We start from the raw sequence: 11119 nt of genomic DNA on the forward strand, positions 1-11119 counted from the left end.
TTTTTCGCACTCCAGGATCATGCCCAGGGACTTGATTCTGTGTAGGGTAACGTTGTTTTGCCACCGGCAGTTAACCAACAAAAGTTGGGCACGTTATTCATTATCCCTTGCATAAAGAAAATATATCGGATGACGTACAAAGGTTTGCAGGAAAGACTTCGGCAGAAGAAGATGTTCGAGTGGTACAACTTGAGTCTACGCACGGATTGCAAGCATCCGTACCTAGATTCGGGGGCTACTCCCATCGGGAGCGCTGACGCGCACCCGATAGAAGACAGAAGGAAAGCAAGAATGATCAAGGAGAGGGACTTCGGAAGAAGACATGCTTCAGTCTCTACCCGAACTATGTTCGGCTAGACACTCGGGGGCTACTGACGTGGGCATTACCCTTCGGGTAACCAATGTTGCCCTACCCTATGCGGGCCAACTGGAGGCCCATGAAGATACCCAATGGCGAGATGGGCCATTAGGACGGTGCGGCAGAAGATTACTTGAAGTACAAGATACGGAAGGAGCCGAACAAGGAAAGATTAGAGATAGATCTACTGTAAACCTACTCGTACTCGATTAGACCTCTCGAGACCTGGCCACCTATATAAAGGCCAGGAGAGGGGCTATCGGGAGCGACAATCAACCTTAGCAATATTAGCCAACAGAAGCTTAGAACTAGGTTACCCTAGCAGCTAGCATCTCGACGAGATCACAGCCGAACTATTCGGCACCCCATTGTAACCTGTTTTCATCATAATCAAGAACAGACAGGCATGACGTAAGGGTTTTACCTCATCAAGGGCCCCGAACCTGGGTAAATCGCTCTCCCCGCTTGTCTGTGTACCGATGTCTCGTCTCAGCTTGCAGGATTCCATCAACCCTAAGCCCCTATCGGAGGGTATTGCCGAGGAGCACCCTCGACAATTGACTCTATCATGTATGGGTAGAGGCAACAAATCAAGCGGAGTAATGGGTTTGAAACCATACACCACCTCAAAAGGACACAGCTCTGTGGTAGAATGTACCGCCCTGTTGTAAGCAAACTCCACATGCGGCAAACACTCTTCCCACTCCTTTAGGTTCTTGTTGATCATGGATCTCAACAGTTGTGACAATGTTCTATTCACCACTTCAGTTTGACCATCAGTTTGGGGATGACAAGTAGTGCTGAAAAGCAGCTTCGTCCCCAGCTTCTTCCAAAGCGTCTTCCAGAAGTAGCTCATAAACTTCACGTCACGATCAGAAACAATAGTCTTCGGGACTCCATGTAGACATACAATCTCCCTGAAAAACAGGTTAGCAATATGCGACGCATCGTCGCTCTTGTGGCAGGCAATAAAGTGTGACATCTTAGAGAATCTATCCACTACCACAAATATAGAATCATGGCCTCTTTTAGTACGCGGCAAACCCAACACAAAATCCATACTAATGTCTTCCCAAGGTGTAGTAGGTGCCGGTAAAGGAGTATACAAACCGTGAGGCTTCAGCTTGGACTTGGACTTGTTGCAAGTAATGCACCTCTTGACATACCTGTCCACGTCCCGCCTCATCTTTGGCCAATAAAAGTGGTCAGCTAGCATGAGTAGAGTTTTCTCACGCCCAAAGTGACCCATCAAACCTCCAGCATGTGATTCCTGCAATAAGAGAAAACACACAGACGATTCTGGAACACATAGTTTGTTAGCTCGAAACAAGAACCCATCATGTATGTGATATTTTTCCCATGCTTTACCAAGAGCACATTATGGTTCAGCAAAATCATGATCAGTGGCATACAAATCACATAATATCTCTAAACCAGGAATTTTAACATCAACTTGAGTTAATAGCATATTCTTCCTAGATAGAGCATCAGCAACAATATTATCTTTTCCCTTCTTATGCTTAATAATGTATGGAAAAGACTCAATGAACTCAACCCACTTAGCTAAATATGCAAAGTAGATTGGGCTTTCAGATATTTCAAAGCTTCATGATCAGAATGTATGATAAATTCTTTTGGCCACAAGTAATGTTGCCAAACCTCAAGAACTGTAATTAAAGCATACAATTCTTTATCATATATAGGATAGTTCAACTTAGCACCGAGAAAGTTTCTCAGAAAAATATGCAATTGGGCGACCCTCTTGCATCAACACACCACCAATTCCAATACCACTAGCATCACATTCAATCTCAAATTGCTTATTGAAATCAGGAAGTGCAAGCAACGGTGCAGAAGTTAACAATCTCTTAAGTTCATCAAAAGCATTATCTTGGGCTGCGCCCCACTCAAAAACAACACCCGTTTTAGTCAAATCATTCAAAGGTGCAACAATAGTACTAAAGTTGGGCACAAATCTGCGATAAAACCAAGCTAGACCATGAAAACTTCTTACTTGACTCACATTCATGGGAGTAGGACAATTTTGAATAGCTTCAATTTTAGACATATCTACTTCCACTCCATGCTTAGAGACAACATAACCCAGAAATATGACCTTATCTTTGCAAAATGTGCACTTCTCAAGATTACCATAGAGTTGATTATCACGCAACACTTGCAAAACATGTCTAATATGTATAGTATGATCAGATTCATTGCGCCTGTAGATTAATATGTCATCAAAGTATACAACCACAAATTTGCCAATAAAATCACGCAAAACATGGTTCATCAGTCTCATGAAGGTGCTAGGTGCATTAGTTAAACCAAAAGGCATTACTAACCACTCATATAAACCAAATTTTGTTTTAAAGGCTGTTTTCCACTCATCCCCTTCTTCCATCCTAATTTGATGATAACCACTACGCAAATCAATTTTAGAGAACACAACAACACCACTCAATTCATCTAGCATATTCTCTAAACGGGGAATATGATGACGATATCGAATAGTAATGTTGTTTATAGCTCTACAATCTACGCACATACGCCATGTACCATCTTTCTTAGGAACTAAAATAACAGGAAAAGCACAAGGACTAAGGCTTATGCGGATATAACCTTTGTCGAGTAGCGCTTGTACTTGCTTCTGTATCTCCTTCGTCTCTTCGGGATTTGTTCTATATGGCGCCCTATTGGGCAGCGAAGCTCCGGGAATCAAGTCAATTTGATGCTCAATACCTCGCAATGGTGGTAGTCCTGCGGGTACCTCCTCCGGGAACACGTCGCCGAATTCGTGCAAAACATTAGAAACACCAAGAGGAAGAGGGGTCATGTCGTTAGAAACCAAAATCGTACCCCTGTACAAAAGCACAAGAGGCATGGCTGTAGGATCCTCACTAAATTCTCTCATGTCTTCTTTGGTGGCTAATGAAACTAAGGAATTCACTCGCTCACTTTTCGTTATATCACTCACAATATTACAATTCTCTTGCCTATCTAAAGGTGCATCCTCCAAGTTTACTTCAATCTTCTGACGAGACTCATTGACAATTTGTTGTGGTGACATAGGCTGTAAGTTGATTTTCTTGCCCTTGTACTCCAAGTGATATGTATTGGCATGACCATTGTGTTGCACAGAACGGTCATAGAGCCAAGGCCGACCCAATAGTAGGTGACACACCGTCATAGGAACCACATCAAAGTCAATGCAATCCTTATACGGTCCAATCTCAAACTCAACACGCACCATGTGTATTACCTTCATCTCACCATTGTCGCTCAACCACTGAATATAATATGGATGCGGGTGCGGTAGATACTTCAATTTCAGCTTGGTACACAACTCCTTGCTTGCTAAATTGCGGCAACTCCCGCCATCAATAATGACCTTGCAAGCCTTGTCAGGACCAACTAATAGATGCACTTGGCAACACATTAAGAGCACGCTGCGACACAACAATAGTGCGAGCATCAGAAGGATATGCGTCTTCACCATCAGTGTCATAGTCATCATCTTCTGGAGCATTTGGATCAACATCATCTCCAGTCTCATACTCATTGTCCTCATTGATAATCATGACTTTGCGGTTAGGACAATCTCTGTTGAAGTGACCCTTGCCACCACATGTATGACAAAGCATATCACGGTTGCGCGCAGTAGACATGCTATAACCACTCGTACTTGCAGCAGATTCGGACTTCTTTGGGTTAGACACATTGGAGCCCGGCTTGCTAGGCGGAGTAGAGTATGGTGCAGAGCGCGTTGATGGCGCCGGCGCCGAAGGTGGGAGCACGCGAGGCGTGAAGCGCCCAGCTCCCGTAGCACGTCCCTTAACCTTTGCTTCTTCAGCCAACTGTGATTCAGCTTCTCTTGCATGATGTAACAATTGATTCATATTGGTGTAGCTGTAATGACGAACAATGCCTTTGACATCATACTTCAATCCATTGAGGAAACGTTGCATTGTAATCTCTAGAGACTCACGGACACGGCCACATTGCATAAGCATCTCCATCTCCATGTAGTACTCATCCACAGTCTTCACACCTTGCCTCAATAGGGTCAACTTATCAAATATTGTACGCAAATAATTAGTGGGCACAAACCAAGAATTCATCACCTCCTTCATAGCACGCCATGTGATAATAGGCTGCTCACCATCTGTGTGGCGATTACGAACAAGTGCATCCCACCAAAGCAATGCGTAACCATCAAATTGTGAAGAAGCAAGCTTGATCGTCCTATCTTCAGTATAGTTTGGATGTAAGCTCCATAACTTCTCAATCTTGAGCTCCCAAGTGAGGTATTCTTCAACGTCAGCTCCTCCTTCAAACTTGGGTATGGAAAACTTGGGCTTACCCAATCCATCTTCTTCATCTTGTCCACGACGGCGGCCAAGTGGAGCCCAACCACGGGGACGATCACCACGACCAGGGGCGTCATCAGCGTCTTCAGCTTGTTGTTTCTGTTGATTTGTAAGATTCTCAACAGACATTGCCAAAGTTCGAAGACTGCGCTGAATATCCGTCATTTGATCAGCCAATCCAGTGACGGTCTCATTAGTAACATCTAGCTTTTGTTTGATCTCTTCGACTTGTCCTCGAAGCCCATCATCCTCAATGCGGAATTCACGTCACATCTCATTACTAAGAGCCTCAAAATCCCTCCATGTCATCAGATCTGCAGCATCTTTGTCTTTCTGGTTAACAAGTTTAGCATCACTAGAAGACATGGTTAGTAGGTTAGTGCACTAAATCAAATATAGATGTGGTGGTACTCTCACAACTCACTCAAAACTGATAAGAAAAGGAAATCTTACAGTTCCAAAGTAAATTAGTGTTGCTTACCACTTGTAGTAACAACTAGTGCACGGATGTAGCGAAGCGAATATCAAGGGTATAAGAACAATCACACGACAAAGCAGGATATATGTGGGGCTATATGTAGGCTACCTATTTGCACCAATAACAAGCTCTAGCGCTGACCGTAGACAACCAAAGATACTCACACAAGGCGATAAATGTGGCAATGCAACTATATGGATGAAAGGTTGCAATGCACTCGAGAGACGCTAGCAAAGCTCAACGAAACAGGCACAAGATTGCTCAACTACGGGTGCAGTTAAAGAAAAACTTAGGCCTTTTACTTGATTCTAATAGCACTTCACTTTTCTTTTTTTGTATTTTTCTTTTGTAACGCAGCTATGTAGCTCTTTTTGCTTCACTTCTATTTTATGTTTTTTTATGACTCAACTCCTTGATAACACGGCCAACAAGATATGCAAAGCACCAAAACCCTAATGAGTAGCCTGTCGAGCGGTAAAACTAGTCTCTTCTAGGGAAGTTCCTAGTCACATATCGAAAGGTTGTAGCTATGGTTTGGACAAACACACTGTATGCTATGTGGACTCGGAGTAAACAAAAACTGACTCTAGATGATAAACTAGATGAAATATAAAACACAAACCCTAACAATTCTACTAGAAGAAAGATAAAGGTACGCAAAAACAACTACGAAAAGCAACTAAAAATCGAAATTAGTGCAAGCTATGGCTATGGCAAACCCTAACCCTAATTTTTGTTTGGCTTTTTCTGGATAGGAAAACACTCACAACTCAACTATGCGGTGGATTGTGGATGGCTTACCGAGGAAACACTGAAATCTGATACCAAGATGATAAGGGGTGGCCCGATCTTCTCAGTAAGCGAGGTAAATGGTGATGAACACGCGATGAACATAGCGGAGATAACTTGATGATAACTTGTATGACGCAACGAGATCTCTCGATTGGTCCCTATCGCCAGATGCAACAACTCTCAACCCTGCAAGATATTCGCAACTCCACACACTTGCGCACATAGCCGCCGACCACGAAGCGGTAAGTTGCAACCTTCCAATTCCCAATGGAACAGCAGATTACACAAGACTTTCAGAGATTCCACACCAAATCAAAGCAATCGGGTGTAGAGATTCAATAGAGTTGCAAAGCAAACAGCTATGAACTAGGGTTTATCTTAAACGTGGTCTAAATCAACTTTGGGGGCGTCCTGGGCACTTATATTGGGGTTCAGGACGACCTCAGGTCGAAAAAGTACGAAAATAACCGACCCAGAACAGATCTGGTCGAGACAGACTCGGAGTCGGCCGGTCTGGCGGCCGGTCGACCGGGTCTGGGACCGGCCGGTCCGGTTCAAACCGGTCCTGGCACCGAGTGGTGACCGGGCGAAGCTCCCGGGCATACTGGATAGTGCCCGGTTGGCACAAGCGCCACGGCCGGTTTGGACCGGGCGCGCCCGGCGCAGAATCCGGTCTGACCTGGCCTGGGACCGGATGGTCCGGCGGCACGGCCGGTCGGGCCGGATCTGGCACCGGCCTGGACAGCATCTTCTCCCCTCGCGCATGCCTCCCGCTCCTCGCTCGCGCGTCCATGGGATATCTTCATGTCTAGCTCCATGTCCAGCTTCACGTCCATCTTCTGGTCCAGCTGCTCCTCTCCTCCTCGTGCGATGCTTGCTCCCTCCTCATACCTGATCATACATAAGTAATAGCACTTAGGCAGTATAAAGTTCTCATCAATCAAAGTATCGTTTAGGAACAAGTTCACCTGTTGTTTAAGGAGCTTCGCATGAGGTCGTGTCATTGGTCGAATCCTGACTTCATTGGACTTGAGCTTCACAGCAGGATCATCTTCTTGTAATGACGGAGGTAGTAGTGAGGTAGGGATGTCCTCATCATCATGTTATTGTAAAAGCATTGTGAGTTGGGATCAAAGTACTCTAAAGCTAGGCATGATAGATATAATTCTAACAATTGAACTTAGTAACTATGTTACAACATGAGAAGTAACTCAAACAAAAGATTATGAATACTAGCGCACTGAAAGCAACTGTTTGTTTTTGAGCATAGAGAAAACATAGTAAAGTGGTACTGATATGTTGCAAACGTATCTATAATTTTTGATCCACCATGCTTGTTTTACACCAATTTCTATATGTTTTGTTTACACTTTGTTGCACTTTTATGCATTTTTTGGACCTAACCTATGGACAAGATGCCATAGTGCCAGTTCCTTGTTTTCTGCTGTTCTGTATTTCAGAAAAGTTGTACAGGAAATACTCTCGGAATTGGACGAAACAAAGCCAAAGTTTCTATTTTACTATAACGAAGAGGGAGTCCAGAGGGCAGACGAAGAAGTTCCACGAGGCGGCCACACCTGGCCTAGGCGCGATCCAGCCCCTGGCCGCGCATAGGGGTGGTGTGGGCCCCTCGGGCGCCCACCCACCTCGCCCTTCCGCCTATTTATTCATCTGATCGGGAAGAACCTAAATACCCGAGCCTCCGTCCACGAAAAGTTCCGTCGCGGCCGCCATCGCCGACCCTAGCTCGGGAGGGTTCTGAAGCTCTTCCCGGCACCCTGCCAGAGAGGGAGACCATCACCGCAGGCCTCTACATCGCCATACCCGCCTCCGAAGTGATGCGTGAGTAGTTCATCTATGGACTACGGGTCCATAGCAGTAGCTAGATTGCTATCTTCTCCACTTTATGCTTCATGTTTAGATCTTGTGAGCTGCCTATCATGATCAAGATCATCTTTATGTAATGCTACATGTTGTGTTTGCTGGGATCCGATGAATATTGAATACTATGGTTGAGATTGATTATATACTTGTCATATGTTATTTGTGATCTTGCATGCTCTCCGTTGCTAGTAGATGCTCTGGCCAAGTATGTGCTTGTGACTCCAAGAGGGAGTATTTATGCTCGATAGTGGGTTCATGCCTCTAGTAATCTGGGAGAGTGAAAATAACTTCTAAGGTTGTAGATGTGCTATTGCTCCTAGGGAGAAAACAACAATGCTTAATGCAATAATTGTATTGTTTACTTTACACACTTTGCTTAATGCAATAATCTGTTGCTTGCAAGTTAATACTGAAAGGGGTGCGGACGCTAACTGGAAGTTAGATTATTTGTCATAGACGCAGTTGGATTACGGTCTATGTATTATGTTGTAATGCCCACATGAATCTCATAGTAATCATCTTCTCATGTATGGTCTTTATTCTTTCAATTTCCCAGCTGTAATTTGTTCACCCAGCATGTTATTTATCTTTATGGAGAGACACCTCTAGTGAACTGTGGACCCCGGTCCTTTCTTTTACACTGCAAACACATGTTTTGTTTACTTACTGCAAGCACTGTTATCTTTATTTCACTGAAAACAAACATCTCTTTCCACACTATACGGTTAATCCTTTGTTTTCAGCAAAACCGGTGAGATTGACAACCTCACCGTAAGTTGGGGCAAAGTGTTTTTGTTGTGTTGTGTGCAGGTTCCACGTTGTTGCTGACGCCGGTAGTGCGCCCTGCCAAAAGTCAGCTAGCAACACCTTCAGAAGTGATTTGTTTCTCCTACTGGTCAATTAAACCTTGGTTTCTTACTGAGGGAAACCTTGCTACTGTGCTCATCATACATTCCTCTTGGGGTTTCCCAACTGCAATACCCTGCACAACATCAAGCTTTTTCTGGCGCCGTTGCTGGGGAGAAAAGAGGATTTCTGTAAGGGGATTCTCTCATCTCCAATCTCTTTAATTTGTTATTGTTTTGCTTAGTTTATTTTACTTTGTCCTGTTTTCTTCTTTATATCAAAACAAGAAAAAAATAGTTTCTATTATAGCTTTTATTTTTCTTGTTCCGTTTTAGTCTTGCTAGAATGAGTATTCCTGAAGTTGAGCTTCATTCTTTTAAGCAACATGGGGGAGAAAGTTTGAAAGATGTTTGGTATAGAATAAGTGATGCTCATCATAGATGTACTAAAAAATATTCTACAATGATCCTTCTTAGGATTTTTTATGTTGGTATATCTAGCTGGAATAGGTATGTTTTGGATACTCTCACGGGGGGTAATTTTCTGGGTACTCCTGCTTTGGAAGCCTGCAATTTAATTGAAAGCTTAGTAGGAATACCACCTACTAATGTTGTTAAAACTGAGATCACTTTGGAAGATGTTGTAAAAAGACTGAGCTCTCTAGAGAAAAGTTTGCCAAATTTCCTTGATAATGCTAGCCAAATTAATGAATCAATAGAAAGTATCAATAAAAGAAAATAGAAACCTTAGAATTGGTAAACTAGAGGAGGCTATGGAAACTTTAAGTTCAAAATTTTCTTCTCTCGGGTTTAATAAGAAGATAGCTTTTGTGGGAAAATAGCAAAAATTCATGTATGTTCCCAAGGTGCCTAAACCAAAACCCAGTAATATGTTTAAAATTGATAAAACTTTTAGTGCATCTATGAGTGATTTACATGTTGAATCGTCTCCAGGGGTGTCTAAAGTGCCTTTTTACAAGTTATGTTTTAGAGGAAGTGATTGATGTTGATGCTTCTTCACTTGAAAATACTTGATGCGAGCTCTTTTTCTGCGCCTAGCTGAAAGGCGTTAAAGAAAAGCACTCTTGGCAGATAACCCATGTTTTATTTCTGTAATTTTTATTTTGTTGAGTTTTGGAAGTTGTTACCTCTGTAATAACCTCTCCTTATCATTTTTATTTCGTTTTTGTGCCAAGAATAGCCTCTAATAGGAAGAAAGTAAGATTTGGGGAAGTTGCTGTCCTGAAACAGATTCTATGTTGTCACCAAAAACATTTGTATTCCCAGCGAGAACTTCATTTTGAGCTGATAAGTTATGAGCATATGCCCCAGGTTATTATCTAACTTTTGTTAGTTTTTCACTTTTTGATTTGAGCAACAGAGGATTTTCGAAAAAATCGATCTTTACCTCCTGTTCTGTTTTTGACAGATTTCTGCCACTATTTGTATTTGCCTCTTAATCTCTTTATTTTTGAGTTCTTTTGAGAGAAAGAGTTTTTAAAAGAAGTTGCTACAATAGCTAATGTTTTAATGTATGTTTGAAATATGTTAGAACTGGAATATGTGGATTTGTTATTTTTATTGCACTAATGCTGCTAATGAAAATTGTGTGAAGTTTTGTATGAAGGAAGTTTTCAAGTGTAGGGAGAGAAGAATGATGTAATGAGATGAAGGATGGACAAAATCTCAAGCTTGGGGATTCCCATTTCACCCCAACAAATATCCAAGAGGTACAAACGTAAAAGCTTGGGGATGCCCAAGGCATCCCCTTCTTCATCAACAAAGTATCAGGTCATCTTTCAAGACGCTATATTTTTATTGCTTCATATGCTATGTGTTGTTCTTGGACCGTCTTTATTTTTATTTTTAGTTTTATTTTGTTTTGTTTGCTGTAGCATATGGTTGGATCCCAGCATATTTGTTTTGGATAATGACACACTCCGTTTAATTTGCATAGAACACTATAGTTTTCATTCCTATTGTTGTGCGAGTGTTCGCTTTTGCTAGTACCGCGTTTAGCTCTGGTTTTCCACTCATATTTTGTTCAGAGCTTGTTAGTTTTATTTAGTTAGGTATGATTATCTCTCTGGTCTTTATTGATTATTATCTATGAGAGTTGTTTCAAATAAATTGATTGGTGTTGGAGACGAGTAAAATGTTTCATGCTTATAGTGATGCAAAAGGGAGCTTGTTAAGACTGTGGCTTAGACTTTGGCATGTCATGTTGGATGTTATTTTAATCATGTGCTTAGTAGTTATTGTTGTAGCATGACTTATCTCAAATAGCTGAGAGTGCTTAACGTGCCATTGAAAGAATCATGTGTTGTTTCCATCATATAAAAGCATAATATTGTGGTATTCTCCTTTGATGCTTTATTGGGTTGACTTGGCA

This window comes from Lolium rigidum, chromosome 3, assembly GCF_022539505.1.
Source record: "Lolium rigidum isolate FL_2022 chromosome 3, APGP_CSIRO_Lrig_0.1, whole genome shotgun sequence".
Lineage (NCBI taxonomy): Eukaryota > Viridiplantae > Streptophyta > Magnoliopsida > Poales > Poaceae > Lolium > Lolium rigidum.